We start from the raw sequence: 18,989 nt of genomic DNA on the forward strand, positions 1-18,989 counted from the left end.
TTTTCTATTTCATTAGTTTCAAATAATTAAACTGCCTTTACTTCTTTTCAATTGTCAGAAAAAGATTTTAGAAGCAGGAAACCTTAGGTCCCTACCTCGCAAAGCTTGATTCTACCTCTCCTTCATGTCAAAACCTCTACAGCCCTTTCCAACCTCAAGAAAGTTGTTATCCCCTTCTCAAAAAAGGCAAGATTTCATTACAAAGATGATTACCAGAATCATTAACTGATTACTGAGTCATTAATCATTACTCTAGCAAACTTCCAGTTCTATTCCACAATGAACTTCAAGCTTTAAGGGAAAAGGTGTCCTGTTTTTTTCCAGATCAGATGGCAGCTTTTTTATAAAGCAAAAATCGTTAATTACAAATTTTCTAACACAGCATCACACAAGATATTACCCACACATGCATCAAATTGATTTTTTTTTAACTTCTCAGCAATTGCGCCCTTTTAGTCCTTGCTGGCCAGCCAGTGAGAGACATGTGGAGAACTGTCATGTGGCAACACCAACGCCAGACCCTGCTGACTCTGAAGGGAGCACAGAAGGGCGGGTGAGGATTCTAATATTTAAGCACAGCAGGAGTATGCTAGAGCCCCTACAGAGCCCCCACAAGATGTGACAGGATTCCCTGCATTTCGTGATGAAAATGCAGCCTCCTCCAACCTCAAATATCCTCCAACCTCAAATGCTTAATTCTTCAAGTATTAAGAAAGCTCCCACTCTGGCCTTTTAATACCGCTGACGTGACCCATCTGCCCCCTTCACTGCAAGGCCCTTCCCGAACCCATGGTGCTGTTCCATCTTGGACTGGGAAGGGTAGCTACACTTGGGTTAGGCTCTGAGCCAAATCCCTACATTAAGAACCAGCCTAAAATGACCAATCACAGCAGAGTGTCACAGATCAAAAACCTTGTGATTTAAATAGGACCTTCCAGCAAAGGCACTCCCAAATCCCACCTTCTCCTGTGGGCTGAGTCCAATCTGCTAGGCTTCTTTATTCGCACTCTAAACAGGCAGAGTGCAGGTACCACACAGGATGGCTAGCTGGCCAATGCACACCTAAGGAATGGGGTCACCTACCAACTGCCTTTAAGGCTACAAATAAAACTGAGTTCTTATACGATCTTTAAAGTTCCACGGAAAATCTGTCCAGCAGGATCCTTTCCTTATTCAGGACATGTTCGCCTCTCTGTGTGTTTTATACACCATGAAACTGGAGGCTATTATCCAATGATGCTTATAAACCCCAGGCTTTTGATCAAATTTCTATGTAACTAACGCCCTTTTGGTAGTTGTTTGCTTGTCTTGAAGACAGGATAACGTGGAGTCTCTTAAGTCTCAGAAACAGTCGTTTACCAAATTCTTTCTACTTGTTTATTTACTGTTTTGTTTTGTGTTTCTTTAAAAAAAAAAAAACAAACTTCTGAGTGTAACATTCCAGAAACCCCACCGACACTGTTCTCCAAACACCTGGCTTAGCTGTCGAAAGGAAGAGTGGCTCGGGGCACGAAGACTGAACTGAGGGAGCCCTGGCCTGTTTTCATTTATGTACTCCCCTCCACCAGGGAGCTGACGGAGAGGCAGGACTACAGAGACTTCTTGAGGCATCAATCTGTTTGAATTAATGTGCTACTATCCAGAATCTGAATGTGGACTGTAAGAACCTGCATTTGGGGAGAAAATGCCATGTGTGTCTGAGTATGCGGTGTAGACTGACAGGGAAACCGGGGCAGCCATGTGGCTGACTTTACAGAGTATATCAGGGTGCTATAAATCACCAGGTTCACACATGTTACTTAGAAGATCTAGAAGGAGGGAATGCAAGCATTATGACAGTATTAGAAGCATGTCCCCTTCCAGGGAATTTTACACCTAGCTCATTGAATTATTTATATACAAATCATTTTCAGGTCTCTTAGTTGTTTGACTTAACATGTTCCAAAATTAATGTTATTTGCCTATTTGCCCAACAAAATTAACTGAAATTTTCTTTTTTTTTTAATGCTTATTTTTGAGATACAGACAGAGCACGAGCAGGGGAGGGGCAGAGAGAGAGAGACAGAATCCAAAGCAGGCTTCAGGCTCTGAGATGTTAGCACGGATCCTGACGTGGACTGCAATATCATGACCTGAGCTGAAATCGGACGCTTAACTGACTGAGCCACTCAGGCACCTCAACTGAAATTTTCTTAGAATTAATAAATTTAAGTGTTTAATACAAAACACATATGCAAGATTTAATATGTTTCCTACCCAGCTGAAAAAAAACAAGGAAAACTAACTCTACTTATATTAATGATAATATGCACTTCCGAACTGTGAATATCCTTATGAAGAGAACTTCCAAACTTTATTGAGGAACGTTAAAACTTTTTGGCTAGATGAAGATATATATCTGCATAACTGGATGGAAAGAATGAGTATTCTAACAAGACCAAATGTTCCCAAATGAATGTGAAGATTTAATGTATTCTAATCAAAATGCCAATTTATTTTGCAGAAACTGATGAAGTGACCTCCACGTTCATCTGGAAGAAAAAATAATAAGCAGGAATAACTAAGAACTGACAAAGAAATGTCATGTACACTGGCAGAAATGAAAACATAACACAACAAAAATTAATTATGGCATCAGCACAACAATGTTAAAATAACCAGACAGAATTGAATACTTACCCAAAACAGATCCTACTCTCTGTACATTTTTTAAAATGTGCATTTAATGCATGACATATCAATGATGAAAGGTGCTGGGACAACTGGTTTAAGTCCCTTTCAGTCTGTCACTTGTGGTCACTCAATCTCAACCTTACCTTCCTATAAATTTTTAATTTCCTACATTCTCAGGACTGCTTTCGCAAAGTAATTTCCAGAAAAATCTCTTCCCTAATCAGATGCAGCCACCTAATACTTTTCCTCCAAAGTAAGTGAGAAAGCCAGGTCTAAACATGGCCTGGTCTCAATTTTGCTGGTAAGGGTGTGAGCAGAGAGAGGCAGCCGCGGACTCCTCACCCGGCCGTGTCTGTGGCACAGTTCTGAGCACTGTTGCTGGAAGTTACTCCCTGAACCCAGAGATCTTGTGGACCACACAAAATCCTCAGACTATTATGCACCTGCATAAGCTAGCCAGAATGGATTCTATTGTTTCCAACTAAGGTGCTGATAAAAACCGGTTACTGGTTTCAAGAAAAAGCTACGTAAATCCTCACCTCTACAGCACATAAATAAACTGCATGCAGATCGAGGAATAAATCTGTTTTGAATCAGACCATTTTTCAAATCTAGAAAAAAAATACATAGATGAATTCTGGATGGAAAACAACTCCGGAAAGACAGGAAGCAAAAAAGACAACAAGAAAAAGAAATCTACTTTAGCACTTAAAATGTTATACTCCTACACTGCCAAGGGTGGGAGATATAAAGGGCTAATACATATGTATTTGTTTGTTTGCAGATTTTTTTTAAGTTCATGAATAATTTATTTTTTTAAGTTTATTTATTATTTATTGGGGGGGTGGGCAGAGAGAGATGGAGAGAGAAAATCGCAAGCAGGCTCCGTGCTGTGAGCACGGAGCCCAACGTGGGGCTCAAACCCACGAACTGTGAGATAAAGACCTGAGCTTAAATTAAGAGCCAGACGCGTAACCAACTGAGCCACCCAGCCACCCCAAAAGCTCACTAAACAACTTAAAAAATACAGTGAAGTGAGATATTTTTACCTATTAAGTTGGTGAGATCTTATTAGGAATAATATTTAATTCTAATAAAAATTTATTCATTTACTCAAGTGGCAGGAAAGTGAATTGGTACAAACTTTCTAGAATACATTAAAGGTCTAAAATATTTACGCTCTGCAAGAAGCTAGCACTTCTCAGAGTCTGTCTAAATTATGTTTTCTATATTACTTTTATAAGCAGAAAAACAAAGGTAATACAAAAGTACTAATATCAAAAAAGAAGATACAAGGAAATCTTCCAACAAGACTGCTTTAACATAATACGGCCTGCCCCCAAACATTTAGAATTACATGTACCTGAATGAAAGAAGGGCCTATTTAGTGTCTAAGTCAGAAACTCATAACATCAAGGTAACTTGGGGGAGTCTGGGTGGCTAAGTCAGTTAATCATCCAACTTTAGCTCAGGTCATGATATCACGGCTCGTGAGTTCAAGCCCAGCCGCAGGCTCTGAGGGGCTCTGTGCTGACCGTTCAGAACCTGGAGCCTGCTTCCAATTCTTTGTGTCTCTCTCTCTGCCCCTCCATCCTCCTCTCTCTCAAAAATAAACAAACATTTAAAAACTTTTTTAATAAAAATAAAAGGAAGGTAACTGTCCCTCAGGCACATCAGGAGAAAAATCATACACATAACCATATTCTCTCTGGAAAGCAGGAGAGAAAGAAACCATAGGTGGGGCTCATGGGTCCCCTGTATTCCAGGAACTTGCAGGGGAAAAAGCAAGGAAGGTTTTTAAGTACTCTAAGGATTTCCTTCAGTCATGGACTAAGATAGGTATTTGACCCACACTGCCCAGAAATACCATAGGGAAACCGAATTATTGAGAAAAACATTTTTCTTCTCTAAGCTAAAAGCTGTAATAATAACTCTAAGCTAAGATTTTTCAGTAAAAGTTATTTACTCCAATCTAAACCCAAGACAACAACCTCTCCCTGGAAGCTAAAGGTGAAAAGACCAGGAAGCCAACTGGAAGTCAAGATCAGAAGGACCACAGCGTTATCCGCGTGAAGCCAGAGCCACATCGGACCAGGCAAGTCAGCAAGCATAGGGGACACCAGAACCAGGTCAGCCAGGGAGATCAGGAAGATGAGAAAGGAGGAAGAAATTTGGTTCTAAATTAAAATTGAGGGCACATAATCTAACAGCTCTCACCGTACTTACAGAGACTGTGAGACAGAACATTTAACACTGGGACTATCCCAGAACACCCAGTCACATGGTCATTATATGACTCTGATGTCCTCTAGGTACATACACAACGGCAAGCCAAGTAGGCGTGTCCTACGGCAAGCAGGGATATTTTCTACTGCTTAGACACTCCTATAGTACAGCCCGTGTCTTCGTTTAGTCACAGATGGAATTAGCTATAGACTGGGGCACCTGGGTGGCTCAGTCGGTTGAGCATCCAACTTCAGCTCAGGTCATGATCTCGCGGTTCATGGGTTCCAGTCCCACATCAGGCTCTGTGATGACAGCTCAGAGCCTGGAGCCTGCTTTAGATTCTGTGTCTCCCTCTCCTTACCCCTCCCCTGCTCACATTCTGTCACTCTCAAAAATAAATAAACAATAAAAAATTAAAAAAAAAAAAAAACTAGCTACAGAGTGAGATCCAAAGTTTAGTATAAATGGAAGTTTTGGAAGCAAAAGTAAGACAATTCTGGATCCAATGAATCCAAAAAAACAGAGTGAATAATGGCCATTTGTGACCTTTCATTAATCGTGCTGATGCAATCACTTAAATCTGGAAGTTACTTCTTTCAGAAACTAGATACTTGAATATTGGATAATTCTCCAAAGACCTTCAGTAAATTATTAATTCCATTCCCCATGTCGAAGTCTCTTATATTTATTTTTAGCTATCACCCCGATTTCTAAAAAGACTGACTGAGACGTGTAGGTCAGTCATCTTCAAGAGACCACGAAACATCAGCACGCAGCAGAGAACAATCAGATAAAACAGTTCAAAGGAGCAAAACCCCAAGAGGGATGTGGGTGCAGCTGGCAGGCCCTGTGCTCTCAAAGTCCTGGATGTGCAGCGTCGGGTTTTCTAACCACACCCTCATGATCCGGAATTACCAGGAACATCTTTAACATCCTCTGAAGACATGAAGACAGATTTGAGAGGGTTTTGTTTGGTTTTTATTACTCATTCTGGCAATTCTAAGTTTTCCGACTTTGAATCTATCTAAAGCTAGAAACATAATGGATAACATAACTATTAACTTCGAGTGGGACTCAGCAGGCCTACGGCAATGACCACAATTGATAAGAAATCAGAGCAGGCACCTGAGAGACACCTGCCATGTCCAAGAAAAACAGCAGCACTTAAATGACCCACTCCTGACCTGGGGGCAGGGAGTGACAAAAAAAATGACAATACAGGATTCTTTCAAGATAGAGACAATAATGATTCAAAATGCCAGAATGTGGCCTGTGGTGTAACTGGGCAATAATGAATCATCATATTCTTTGTGACTCCCCCAAGGAAATGATTATGGGGTTTAATTGAGGATATATTCCATATAGCTCAAAAAAATATTTTAGTAATATTTTTGAACATATGAAATAAATATCTATCCCATGTACACATTCATACCAGAGTCAGTTAATTATTTCATCAGTCAATGCAGAAATCTTTAATCTAACATGAAGGTCAATCCTCATTCAAGGAAGATTTAAGAGGCACACTGGGAGAAAATGCAGGGCTGAAAACCAGGCTATCAAGATCTCTCTTCCCAAAATGCATACTTCTCCTTCTGACTGGACCCTACTCCTCAGCAAGTTATTCCCCATTCCCATGCCCCTCCACAGGCCCCAAAACAAAATAAAACCTCTGGTGTGAAGGAGATTCATCTGTTTTCAAGGCCCATCTTGATATGCATGCTGCCTTGCCCTGTTTCCTATCCCATATAAGCCCTTTTAGCTCCTTGAAACCAATTCTTGAGGATCCTGGCTACTCTCAGCCTTTCCCCTAGGGCTTCTCAATTTCTGATATTCGTAAGTTCCCTAACACGCAAACAACCCTCCACTGCCAACCAAGGCTTTCCCTGCCACCCCTACAGCAACTCCAACACCTGGAACTCTGGGAGTTCCCAGGCCCCCCACCCACTTCCTGAGCCACCAGGATGGAGACAAGGACATTGGCAGCCTTGCCTCCACCCCCATCTGATAGAACCAAGAACTAAGTCAGCTGTATAAAGCCCAGGTACCCAGTAAGGCTCTTTCCGAACATAAGCTCCCCCCTCTCACCACACTGGGTATCTAAAGAGTAGGGTTTATACCTCCATTTCCCTGTGTGGTACTGTCTTTACTCATCAGTACTAAAGCCGTGCCCATCATAGCCTGGGCCTGAGAACCTGGGTAGTTTTGCGTGGACATCTCCCTGTGGGCTGGATCTGGCTGTGTCCTCACTAAGGCCAGATACAAACAGACAAATTAACTGTCACTGAACAGCTGCCATCTGGCTAAGTTCGGATATATGCTGGCGAGTATCTGTTTTCCCCATAGCCCTATCAACCCTTCACCCTTCCATGCCTTGCTCTGTGCCCCCCAGGAGCCTGACCTCACAGATCCCCTCACTGCTGTCCTCAGACTGGGCTTGACCAATGAGAGCCAGCAGGAGAAGGTAGGAGGGAAGGAAAGAAGTCAGATTATTTCACCTCCACTCTTTCTGCTATGGTCTGAGTATTTGTGCTCTCCAAAAATTCATAATGCCCAATGTGATGGTATTACAAGTTAGGGCCTTTGGTCAAGAGCCTGGAGCCCAGATGTGTGGGATTGATGTTCTTATCAAAGACCACCGAAGAGAGTTCCCTCGCCCTTCCATCATAGGCGACATGGGGAGAAGTAATGCAGGACCCTCCCCCAACCATGCTGGCATCCTGATCTTGGACTTCCAGCCTCCCAAACTGTGATAAATTTCTGTTGTTTATAAGCCACTCTGTGGTGTTTTGTCAGAGCAACTAGAACAGACTAAGACACCCTTCTGGTTGGGGTCCCAAGATCCCAACACTGGACAGGAAGCCCCTTCCCTACAGCTCCCACTCTCACTGGGCTGCAGAAACATCATGTCTCCATTTGTTTCTTCAGACGCAGAATGGAAACAGCTCCCAGATGTGGCTAGTCTCTGAGTACTTCATTCTTTGTTGGCTCCCTTAACCCCATCCACACCTAAGTTTTCCCTTCACCATCATCATCTCTTGAACCATATGAACTGGATTCTGTTTCTTACAAATAGAAGTCATATCTACCTAACTCATATCTACCATCACGTCATCTCTGGTCACCTCGCCTTCCACCTGCCATGTTTCCCCATCCACTTCCTTCAACATCTGCCCTGTGGACAGGATTCCTGGCTTCGGTATCCCACCAAATGCTCCAACCATGCTATATACACCATGCTATATACACCATGCTATATACACCTTAGGCATTAGGCTCTGCTCTGTCCAGGACACTACACGGAGCTCTCTGTACACTTCAATTACATAAGCAAGACACCCATAACTTCACTGCCTACCTGGGCCATTGTTGACCTATGAGTGTCCCCATGTACACTGTTCACATACACCCTGGTTCTGATCCACCTTCTCTGCGTCAGTACAGCGGATGTACCACACTCTGGGTTCTTCCCCTTGCAGTGAAACCCAGCTCTTACCGCACTACTGGGCTCCAAGCGCTACTCAGAGTCCGGGCTGCCCCACATGTGACTCTCCATCCTAGAACTCTGCTCCGGCTGGCACTCCTCTTTGTAATCCATTGTAGTCCCAGCTCTGCCAGGAGGAACTCTCTATCCCTTTCCATCTCTCCTCCACCTCTTTCCCACCTCACCTCATTCCTCATCTTCCTGCTGTTGTTGAAGCTTTAAGACCTTCCAATAAATAATGGTCCTTCATCGGAGGACCCTCAAATTCTGGCAGATTGCATATCCACAAAACTGAGGTATATTGGGGATATTCAAAAGCATCACGGTCTTGGGTGACTTCAAAATTGCCAATAATAGTTAACTCTGAGAATTCTAGATTTGGGGGACTTAAAAACTTACTCTTCTTGATACAAAGGTCTTTGTGACTAACTGTTAGTGCCTCCCTAGTCCAGGGCCTGACCTCACTCTCTGGGAGGCCCACCCCACTCTGGCCGTATCTATCCCAGCAAAATCCAACTTCTCTTGCTCCCTGAGAGCCTGCCTCTTTGCTCTCCAAAATGCCACTCCCTTTCTGCTGAGCCTCCCAGGCCTCCCTCTCCAGAACATCAGCCCTCATGCTTAATAAATAATTCTTACATCTTCCTCCAAAACTCTTCCTCTTTTCCCCTTGCTGCTTTCATTTACATACTGATGTCAAAAGGAGGTGGGGGTAGGGGAGGGCTATGGCCAGGAGGGAAGAAGATACATTATCTTCCTGGCATTTTACTAATAGGGTCTTTTTTTTCTCCTCCTTTCAAAATTTGAAGGGAGCTCCACAAGCTGGAACAAATTTCTTTCAAGCCTGTTTAGCCTTTCTTGTGCTTTTTCCATTATCATTTTTATAGCGGAGATTTCAGTGAGGATTCACAGTGAGTCATTTTATGAGGCAGCTCCATCCGTACCATCTGCAGGCATGACTTTCCCATCACTCTAGACATTACGTATCTCCTTATGGCAGCCCGGACAGGGGGTGGAGATTGCCAAGCCAGGTCACATGCCAGGAGTCCATCACTCATCTGAAGAGGGCGGGAGGGTCTGCTTACAATTAGATTCAACTCCTGGTTCTGGATGATATGTCCCTCTGGCTTCAAATTCTTTCTTACCAGCTCCCTGCTGGGCCCAGGAGGAGCTGGGGTCCTGCCTTCTTGGTTTCTTTCCCTCTTCCCCTCTGACCCCCATCCCTGTCTCCTCCTTTCTCCTTCTGCATTGACCCCAACTGCCTTCTTCTCTTTTCATGATCCATCTGTATCTGTCTTATGTAACTCCATTTCTTTCTCCTACACCATCTTTCTCTCCTCCCATCCCTCTACTGACTCTCTCCCACTTGGCGTTGTCCTTCATCTTCCTGCTGTTGTCTTTCTTTCCTGTCCTTCTCGCCACCTCTGGCCCTTTGCAAAGGAAATTTTCATGTCACACCAACAAGGTTTCTCACACTGTAACCAGAATGCCAGGATGAAAAAATATGTTTAAGTTCATCTCCCCAAGGAGAGAATCTCTTATTTAAAACTCATCAGGGCTTGTGCATAATGCTAACTGGTAGGGAAAATATATGTATGCCTTTAGGGGTAGACTAGGAAAGCCATGGTAACTTTGGGGAGCAGTCGCCTCTGTATGAGGAAGTCAGACTCCTCAAAACAGTCATTTGAAAGCTATTAGTCACTAATATAGCTTAACATTTAATTAGATTTCCTTCATCTCAATCATCTCTCCCACATTCTAGTCCATTCATCATAAAACATCACAGTTAGAAATGAGGGGCTTAAGTAGAAATACTCCTGTAAGTCACATTCATTGGCATTTACTTTGCATCTGACTTGTAAAAGCTGCATAAATACCTAAAGACTTCTAAATCTTCAACACTGTCAATTCAATTTAAAGGATGTCTAATGCTGGCCAAAAAAAAAATCCATCTTTTAATAACTAGTCCAACTATCATTAAACAGATGAATCTACTTTATGATTTTCTTCTGATACCTACCCACAGTAAGTCTTCTAAATATCAAGGGAAGTCATGGTGGCTTCTTATTTATTAGCTTCCAGAGATACTCATATAGGTTGCATTAAGATCAAATCAAAAAACAAACAAACAAGCAAAGGCGGGGGGGGGGGGGTTGCACCTGGGTGGCTCAGTCGGTTAAGCATCTGACTTTGGCTCAAGTCATGATCTCACAGTTTGTGGGTTCGAGCCCTGCACTGGGCTCTGTGCTGATGGCTCAGAGCCTGGAGCCTGCTTTACATTCTGTCTCCTTCTCTCTCTGCCCCTCCCCTGCTCATACTCTCTCTCTCTCTCTCTCTCTCTCTCTCTCTTTCTCTTTCAGAAATAAATCAACATTAAAATTTTTGAAAAAAAAAGGATCAAATCACAATCAATATAAAAATCTATCAAATTGATATCAAATACACATTCAAATTCCTGCTTTGCTAGCTTACATATTAAATGATGGTTACTTTACCTCTAAAAGTCTTGGTTTCCTCATCTGTACAGTGTACACAGTAATACCCACCCAATAGGGTCCTCAGGAAAACCTAGTGAAACATTCTGCCTTCGTTAGCATAACTTACTAATGAATGCCTGACAGCTCTTCCCTTTCTCAATAAGCTACTCTGCTAGGTTCTATGCATTAGGTCCCAAATTGATGAAATCATTCAATTATATATGTAAATGAATGAGTAACCGTGTCTCAGTATTATCTGACAGCCTTTCACAAAATGTATTCCATTGTCTCACCCTTCGAACTTCAGGGATGTTAAATATTAAGAGCTAATATCTATTTAGCCAAGTGTTAGACTGGCTGTTTTATGCACAGTATTTCATTGTGTCTCACAACAACATTTTCAAGTAGAAATCGAAACCACCAAAGACCATCAAGTTGAACAAAAATCAAAATGGCTGCGCTAATTAGTCGGCAAAGCTCGACTTTAAAGTAACCTTTTTCCTCTTTCCTGCACACCTCCCCCTCTCCCTTCTGAGTCTTTTGTTTCAGGGACACAGTACCACCCTCCAGACATGACAAAGGAGGCTGGCAGCAAGCACACATCTGTCAAAAACCAGCTAGATCCTCTATTTCCCTGTCAAATGCCCCAGTTCCTTGCTAGGGTCATGTTTGCAGTTTTTGAAGACCCTAGTCCACAGCCATTTCCTTCTCCTGGTAAAGCACTAAAGCTGTTGCTCCTCTTTATCCACAACTCTGCCTTCATGTTCAATTTTGGCTCCAAAGCATGGAGGTCAGTTTTCGACAAGTTTCTTCCTCTTTTTTTTTTTTTTACAAAACTGAGGCTCAGACTGGCCTAAAGTCACATGACATGCAGCACAGCTGGCGATTTCCAAGCCAGGCTCTCATCACTAGGCAACGGTGTAACAGGGGGGTAAGGTGAAGAGCTGGGCTCACTATTAGGGCCATGAGAATAATCCTATTCCCTCCCATTACTAGGTGACTACTGAACGCTGTCATCGCAGTTGCTTTGGCTGAAAGACGCCTGAGGGTTTTTTTTTTTTTAATCTATCAACAATCTAGAAAGCAAACGGCAATGTCTACATTTTTCTACAACAATAGTGCAGCCTCTGCATTTATCCACTGTGAGATCCAGCGTCAACTCTGACAAGGTAGGAAAGCCATTTTAAACAGAGCCTGGAAGACAACCTAAAGACCTAAAGACACAAAAGACTCCAGGAGAATCTCTGACCTCCTCCCACCAACCGCCTAAAAGAAATTAGACAGAGGACCTGTTCCAGGAAAAGTGCTCTCGCCATAGATAATTACATTATAATATAAACTATGGGTGGAAACATGGAGGCATTAGGCCAAGTCTGTTTGTTAAAATTCCTCTGTACGCCCCATTGTTTCTGAGCAGCATAGCAAACATTCGTTTACCCAACATGGACTCTATTTCATCTGCCCATGAATTGTACTCCTTCCCTTTGAAGTCCCAAGCCCCTAGCCCCCTCCCCTCAATTCAGGATGAAACATGTACCTTATTTTGCCTGACTGCCTTTAGCGTCTCATGTCTGTGTGGCTTCCCCATATGTACATAATTAAATGTGATCTTCTTCTGTAACTACACGCACACACACACAGTGGAGTCCCAGCCCTGGGTGTGAGTCCTGGCTTTGCCTGCGAGCTCTGTGCCCATGGTAACACCCCATCACCTCTCCAAGCCTCCAGTTCCTCAACTTTCAAATGTTAAAATAGGACTAGTACAAGGAGGTGAGGCTGGAGCTGAATGGCATCTGTAAAACTACCTTTCACATAAATGAAAAAGTATCTTTATTTACCAAGACAGTTCTTCCAGACAACAGAAAGACAGTGTAGAAAAGTTAAGACGCCCTGAGGTAAGTGTGAAGGTAAAAGATAATTGGTCTGCAGGCCACTTGACTAAGGCAAGAGCATCATAGCTGCCATTATCTGCCACATAAAATTCATCCAAGGTGGGGGCGGGGGGGGGGTGCCTGGGCGGCTCAGTTGGTTAAGTGTCCCACTTGGGCTTAGGTCATGATCTCACAGTCTATGGGTTTGACTCCCGCGCCAGGCTATGTGCTGACAGATTGGAGCCTAGAGCCTGCTTCAGATTCTATGTCTCCGTCTCTCTCTGCCCCTCTCCCACTCATGCTCTGTCTCTCTCACTTGCAAAAATGAGTAAATGTTAAAAAAAATTTTTTTTTAATTCCTCCAAGGGAAGGGGGTTGGTAAAAATCTTGGTAACACACCAGTAAGAAAAAAAATGTATGCATTCATTCACGACCAAAAAAGAAGCGTAGTTCATGGCAGGAAAAAAACAAAACAAAACAACTTTTTCTATATATTACTATGTATATGCTATACATAATATACTTTTTCTATACATCAACACTTTTATACACTTATCTATACATTAACATCACACTATTATTTATGGAGTTTAACCTGCAATTTACTCCAAGGCCTAGAAAAAGAAATGGAATCTAAGACTCCCGTGGAGTTTGGTTCTCTTTGCCCAAAGATGCTTCATGGCTATCAACAAACTCTGGCTTCATTGATCTCAAGCATTTGTCGATTCACTTGACAGCCCTTGGGGTGGGGAGAGGAAGATAAGTCATTCTTCCATAACCTTTGTCTCTTCTCTACTGGGAACCTCCAAAGAATCTGGGGTTCAATGAAAGCTTTCCTGGGCCCTACGGTGGGTGGTGCGGTTCCATTTTGTCATCACCCATTCAGGATTCAACAAAGGTGAGAACGTAGGATCCAGGGGGCAAGATTTGCTCCCTCAGTCATGTCTCATCACAAAGTAGCTGAACTGGGAAGAGGAAGAAGAAAAAGAGTGTGCTGATAACCAGATGGATGGAAAACTGTTCTTGGATGGCATCATCTAGTGGTGAAAGACCAGCATCCTGGAATCCCAGAATCTGATCCATAACTCTCTGTGTATCCTGGACAAAATTTCCTGAATTCTTCTGAGTTCAGTGTTCTCATGTGTAAAATTACAGGGGTCAACAAAATGGTTTCTAAGTCCAAGACTCTAATAATTGTGGGGGCCAGCTGGATTCAACAATACTAAAATATTTTTATTTTTGAGCAGACCCATTTTATTATTGACTACCAGAAAAATAGATTAAGAAAAACAAACCGTCAGCTCTGGAGAAATAATGCTGATTTGCTTTTCATCGTATCTAGCCCAAGATGGACTTTAGAATTAGAGCACTGAGCGTAATCTAACACTGCAATGAAACACGGATTGAAACAGCACCTGACACACTGTCAAACCCAAGCAAATGTTATTTCCCCTTATACAATCTTTCCCAGGATCTTCAGTGTATTCCTGAAACTGAAAATGTGAACGCTGCCTAAATATCTGCTTCTAGAAACTCATCTCACCCATGCAGTGCCAGCACTAACAAAAGAAATCCCAATTTTAATGCAGATGTTGTAGACGCTCATGGCTGTTTTGCTCCTGGCACAGAAACCGTGATCTGATACTTGGGGCATCATCTTTCCTTTGCAAAAGATGAGCGCTGAGGTCTTTGCTGAGCAACAGAAAAATTGATTGTCTCCAGGATGGCACACATGATTACAAGAAAAACAGTGTAAGTGAGGGGAGTTTCTTTTTGTCTTGGGGGTAGTCTTACAGCAGTCCTCTCTGTCCAAATGTAATTTCCCTACTAGGAAGGGTAGGAACGTGAAATGGAAAAAGACTACACAAAATTAGAGCGACTTTGGAGACCAGGTATACTAAACACTGAGCTCCTCCTGCTCCACCTTAAGAGAGAAGAACACAGGGAGAAGAAATCAGGATAAGGTCTTCTGATATCTTCTGCACTGCAATAATGAGATAGTTCAGTATCAGAACCTTCACAGGAGAAATTTCAGGCCAACTTGCTCACCAGGGGAACGAATTACAAAGCACCAAAGCCAGATTCCAAACAGTTTCTCTCATTCTTGGACTCAGATTCAGAAGCAAAGATTCATGATGCTGATGGAACCAGTATCTGAATGATATAATTTTAATAAGAAATGCAAAAGATTAATAGACAAGAAAGCAGCCTCCTGGTACATGGACTTGTGGTCCAGGCCAGACATAACATTTTTTTTTTTTTGAGAGAGAGAGAGACAGACAGACAGACAGACAGACACAGAACGTGAGCAGGAGAGGGGCAGAGAGCGAGGGAGACACAGAATTGGAAGCAGGCTCCAGGCTCTGAGCTGGCAGCACAGAGCCCAACGCGGGGCTTGAAACCATGAACCGTGAGATCATGACCTGGGCCCAAATCAGATGTTTAACTGAGAAGCCCCCAGACAATAAACATTTATAACAATAGTGAAGAAGCCCACATTCTACCCTGAGTTCTGATAAAGTAGCCCAATCTCAGCTGATGAAAGATGTCGATGAACCACGGCTCCTTTCCTTGGCAGAGGCCAGAAAAGGAGCGGCCTGTCACCTTCTTTGTAGCCCACACTTACTCTCCACAGCCCCATTCAGTTGCAAGGCGGCACCATGGACACCAGGCGATAACAGAACTGGTTCCACTCCATGAAGGTCCCCTGAGCACCAACTGCTCAGAGGAAGCCAGGAGTCAACAGACCAGAGAAGAGAAGGGAATCCCTCACCAAGACGGCACCCCTCACTTTCCTCAACATAAATACTCTGTGTCTACTACAGAAAATAGACACAGGCCGATGTTGTAAACAATCAAAGCCACCCATATCCTTACCACCCAGAGATATGCATCTTGGCGTGTTGATACAGGCCCTCCTAGAATTCACTCCCAAATACGTATGTATACATGCATTTTATAAGGACAAAATCATAGCATGCATACATATTGGCTTGCAACTCATTGTTTGGGTTTAATAATACATAATATTCTACAATATTTTTTAAAACATCAAACCCCGGGGGTGCCTGCCTGGCTCAGGCAGTTGACTTCGGCTCAGGTCATGATCTCATGGTTTGTAGGTTCCAATCCTGCTCGGGCTCTGAGCTGAGAGCTCGGAGCCTGGATCCGGCTTCGGATTCTGTGTCTTCCTCTCTGTCTGCCCCTTCCCTGCTCATACTCTGTCTCTCACTCTCTCTCTCAAAAATAAATAAACATTAAAAAAATCGTTTAATATATATATATTATTAAACGATTTATATATATATATAAAGACATATATAAATATATATAAGTATATATTTTTATATAAATATATTTTATATAAATATATACATATATATTTAACACATCAAATCCCCCATTTTGGCACACACAGGGTGTTCCCAAACTTTCCTCTGTTACAATGTGCAGACACATACATTTGCATGGCATTTATTCTGGCAGGATATATACAAAAAATATCACACCACGATCAACATCTTTGAACAAGCATCTATTCAACGAAAAGCCTTTTTCTGACTTCCTTTCTTTAAAATATTCCAAGAGGTAGAATTACAGATGCCAAATCTACACATGTTCTTAAAGCTACTGAGACTTATCCCCAAACTGTAGTGCATTCTTCTTTAAGGGAGTCCCTGTGCTTGGCGTGGGGGCATATGCAGGATGCCCAGGACAGGATGTTAAGTTGCATGCAAATCCCAACTGCCAAGAAGCCAATGGAGAACAAATTGGAACACTTTCTAAAGCATTAAGGTGATTATTGCTTAGTGCCCAGAGATCTTTCAGCAATTTCATATAAAATATTCCTTCACGTCAGACCCATAACCACCTTTTCAAAATTGTGCCGTGGAGAGTCGTCGATATGTGTTTGGTGTGTGGGGCATAAATCTCTCCGACCCAAGCTGCAACCTGGAGAGCCTCCCTCCCGCAGGAGAGGCGCTGCACCGAAGCCAGCCAGGGCAGCTGAAAAGCATATGTTCTGGTCCTCCCCTCTCACCTCCCTCCCTGCACCCTCCCCCGGCTTCCTTCCACCTTTGGGCCTACATATTTCTCTTTGATAAATGCTTTCAGAAAAAAATATATATATTTTACAAGATGCTTACTTATGCAAATCTGTCTTTCAAAACCATACCCATCATCAAACCTAACCTCGCAAAGACTGCGCTTACTGGAGGCCTGGAGGGAACGCGGGGATGACCAAAGCTGTGGTGATTTGGGGAGGGCAGACGAGAGCCCAGTGCCTTTTGGCCTCCGTCATTTGAGCAGAGGGGTGGAATGCAGTTGCTTTGCCCTTCAATTAATGACCTGCACATACAGAGACCAGGTGGCAGGTGGATCAGACCAGAGTCATCTCCCTAGGAAGCTGGCCTGGAAGCTGACATGTGCAAGGGGACTTTCTCTCAGTCCTAACGTGCCCCATCATCAGATGTGACACCACTTCCTTCACTAGAAAAAAGGAATCTAAGTGCAAACAGCTTCCCAAACTCTGAGTTAAGGAGTCTAGCTCCTCCAAAAGCTGCCAGGAGTCCCCATTCATGTTTCCCGGAATTCTCTGCATGCCGACTGACTTGGCTGCCCTCACTTATGTTACCGGCTTGCCCTACCCCAGCTTGGCAGCCAGCAGGCAGCACTCAATGGCCCGGCAGCACATCAAGTAGCTGTGCAGTGATTTCCACTGTGGTCTTGCAGCCACTGCCAATTGATCTACAAGCACCCGAAATGCATCCTGAGGGCTATTTAAAGTCCCTGTCCGTGCGGGACCTGGAGTATTTGAGGAAGGTCCCTAAATGCCGTGTGCTTTGGCCAGTGCCTGTGGTCATCCTAAGTTTATCGCAGCCCTCAGATATCAGAGCTCAGAAGCAGCTGCCAAGGTCAGCCAATCGGCAAGGGCTGTGGCCGTGTTATAGTCACTGTACAGAACTAGCCCTTCCGTGGCAGGTGGAAAGGCAGGCCGGTCTGGGGGCTCTGGAGGCTGCTTAAACAGAGACACCATATCCCCACTAAGTGACCTTTCTCCCACCAGGCTCTCAGAGGAGAATTCTCCTCTCTCTCTCTGCCCAGCAGGTCCAGAGTGATCACACGTTTATCAGGGAGATGCCCACACTCAGATCAGTGTCGGTCCCTAAGCACCACTTCCTGAGTCCCGAACCCACCAATGAGTAGACAGCAGTTGCCACGGACAGCCAGCCAGATCAGATGGCGGTGATCACAACCTCAACAACAGCAACAGCACCTGAGACACGTGGGGCTCTACATACCACTGTATGCTTCAGTGCACCCAACTTTACGTCATCTTCCAGCACCTTCGTGAAGCTGGCGTTATCAGTCCTCCTTTTACAGGTGACTGTCCGGAGGCTCAGAGATGCTACAGTGACTGCCCAGGTCACACAGCTAGTAAGTGGCAGAGAAGGGTTTGAATCCAGATCTGTCTGACTCCGAGACATGGGCTCTGAACCCCTGTACCAGGCACACACCTGCCTGCCCATTTAGACCCAAACACCAGCATACCGGTGGCATTTACGAATAAGGGAAGACCAGGACACTCACAGTGATTCTCATGTTAACAGTCTTCTGTCCCTTGACGGTTCACCCAGGCCCTATACCCAGTGGTATACTGGACCCTATCAGTTGAATGCTCCCCCAAACCCATACCACCACTCAGCCTGGACCAGACGAAATCATCCTCTTTCCTCTATATCATTTCTTTCTTTGGCTTTGGCCATGGAATCATTGTTATCCACACCAACCAGGTGTGAAACTACAAAGTCAGGTTTATCAAATACTTCTTCCTCACCCCCATGTTCTTCAAGGCAGGTGGTCATTACTTCCTTATTTATAGCCTCAGAGCTGTGCTCTCTGCCTCCAGGTCCCAGTCCCTCTAATCCGCTCTGAAAATCACCTCCAGAATAGACTTCCTTCAGCAGCACTTCTGCTATGCCATACCTTCCCTGCAGTCCTACAATCTCAAGTCTAATTTCATTTGTCTAATTTCATTTGTAGGGGGTTATCAAGACCCCCTACAACTGGCCCCTCCAACCTTTCACTACCCCTCAAAGTCACCCTTTTGACTGTACTAGTCATAAATCTTTACTAGTCCCCATAAATCTGTACTAGTCCAATCCAAACCACTGTTCAAGCACCAAGGCAGGCCCTATTTCCGCCATGAAACTTCTTTTCTTTCTCCCCACCATTGCTGCCCCAACTTTTCTGTGATCAGGA

The sequence above is a fragment of the Lynx canadensis genome, chromosome D4, assembly GCF_007474595.2.
Source record: "Lynx canadensis isolate LIC74 chromosome D4, mLynCan4.pri.v2, whole genome shotgun sequence".
Classification (NCBI taxonomy): Eukaryota; Metazoa; Chordata; class Mammalia; order Carnivora; family Felidae; genus Lynx; species Lynx canadensis.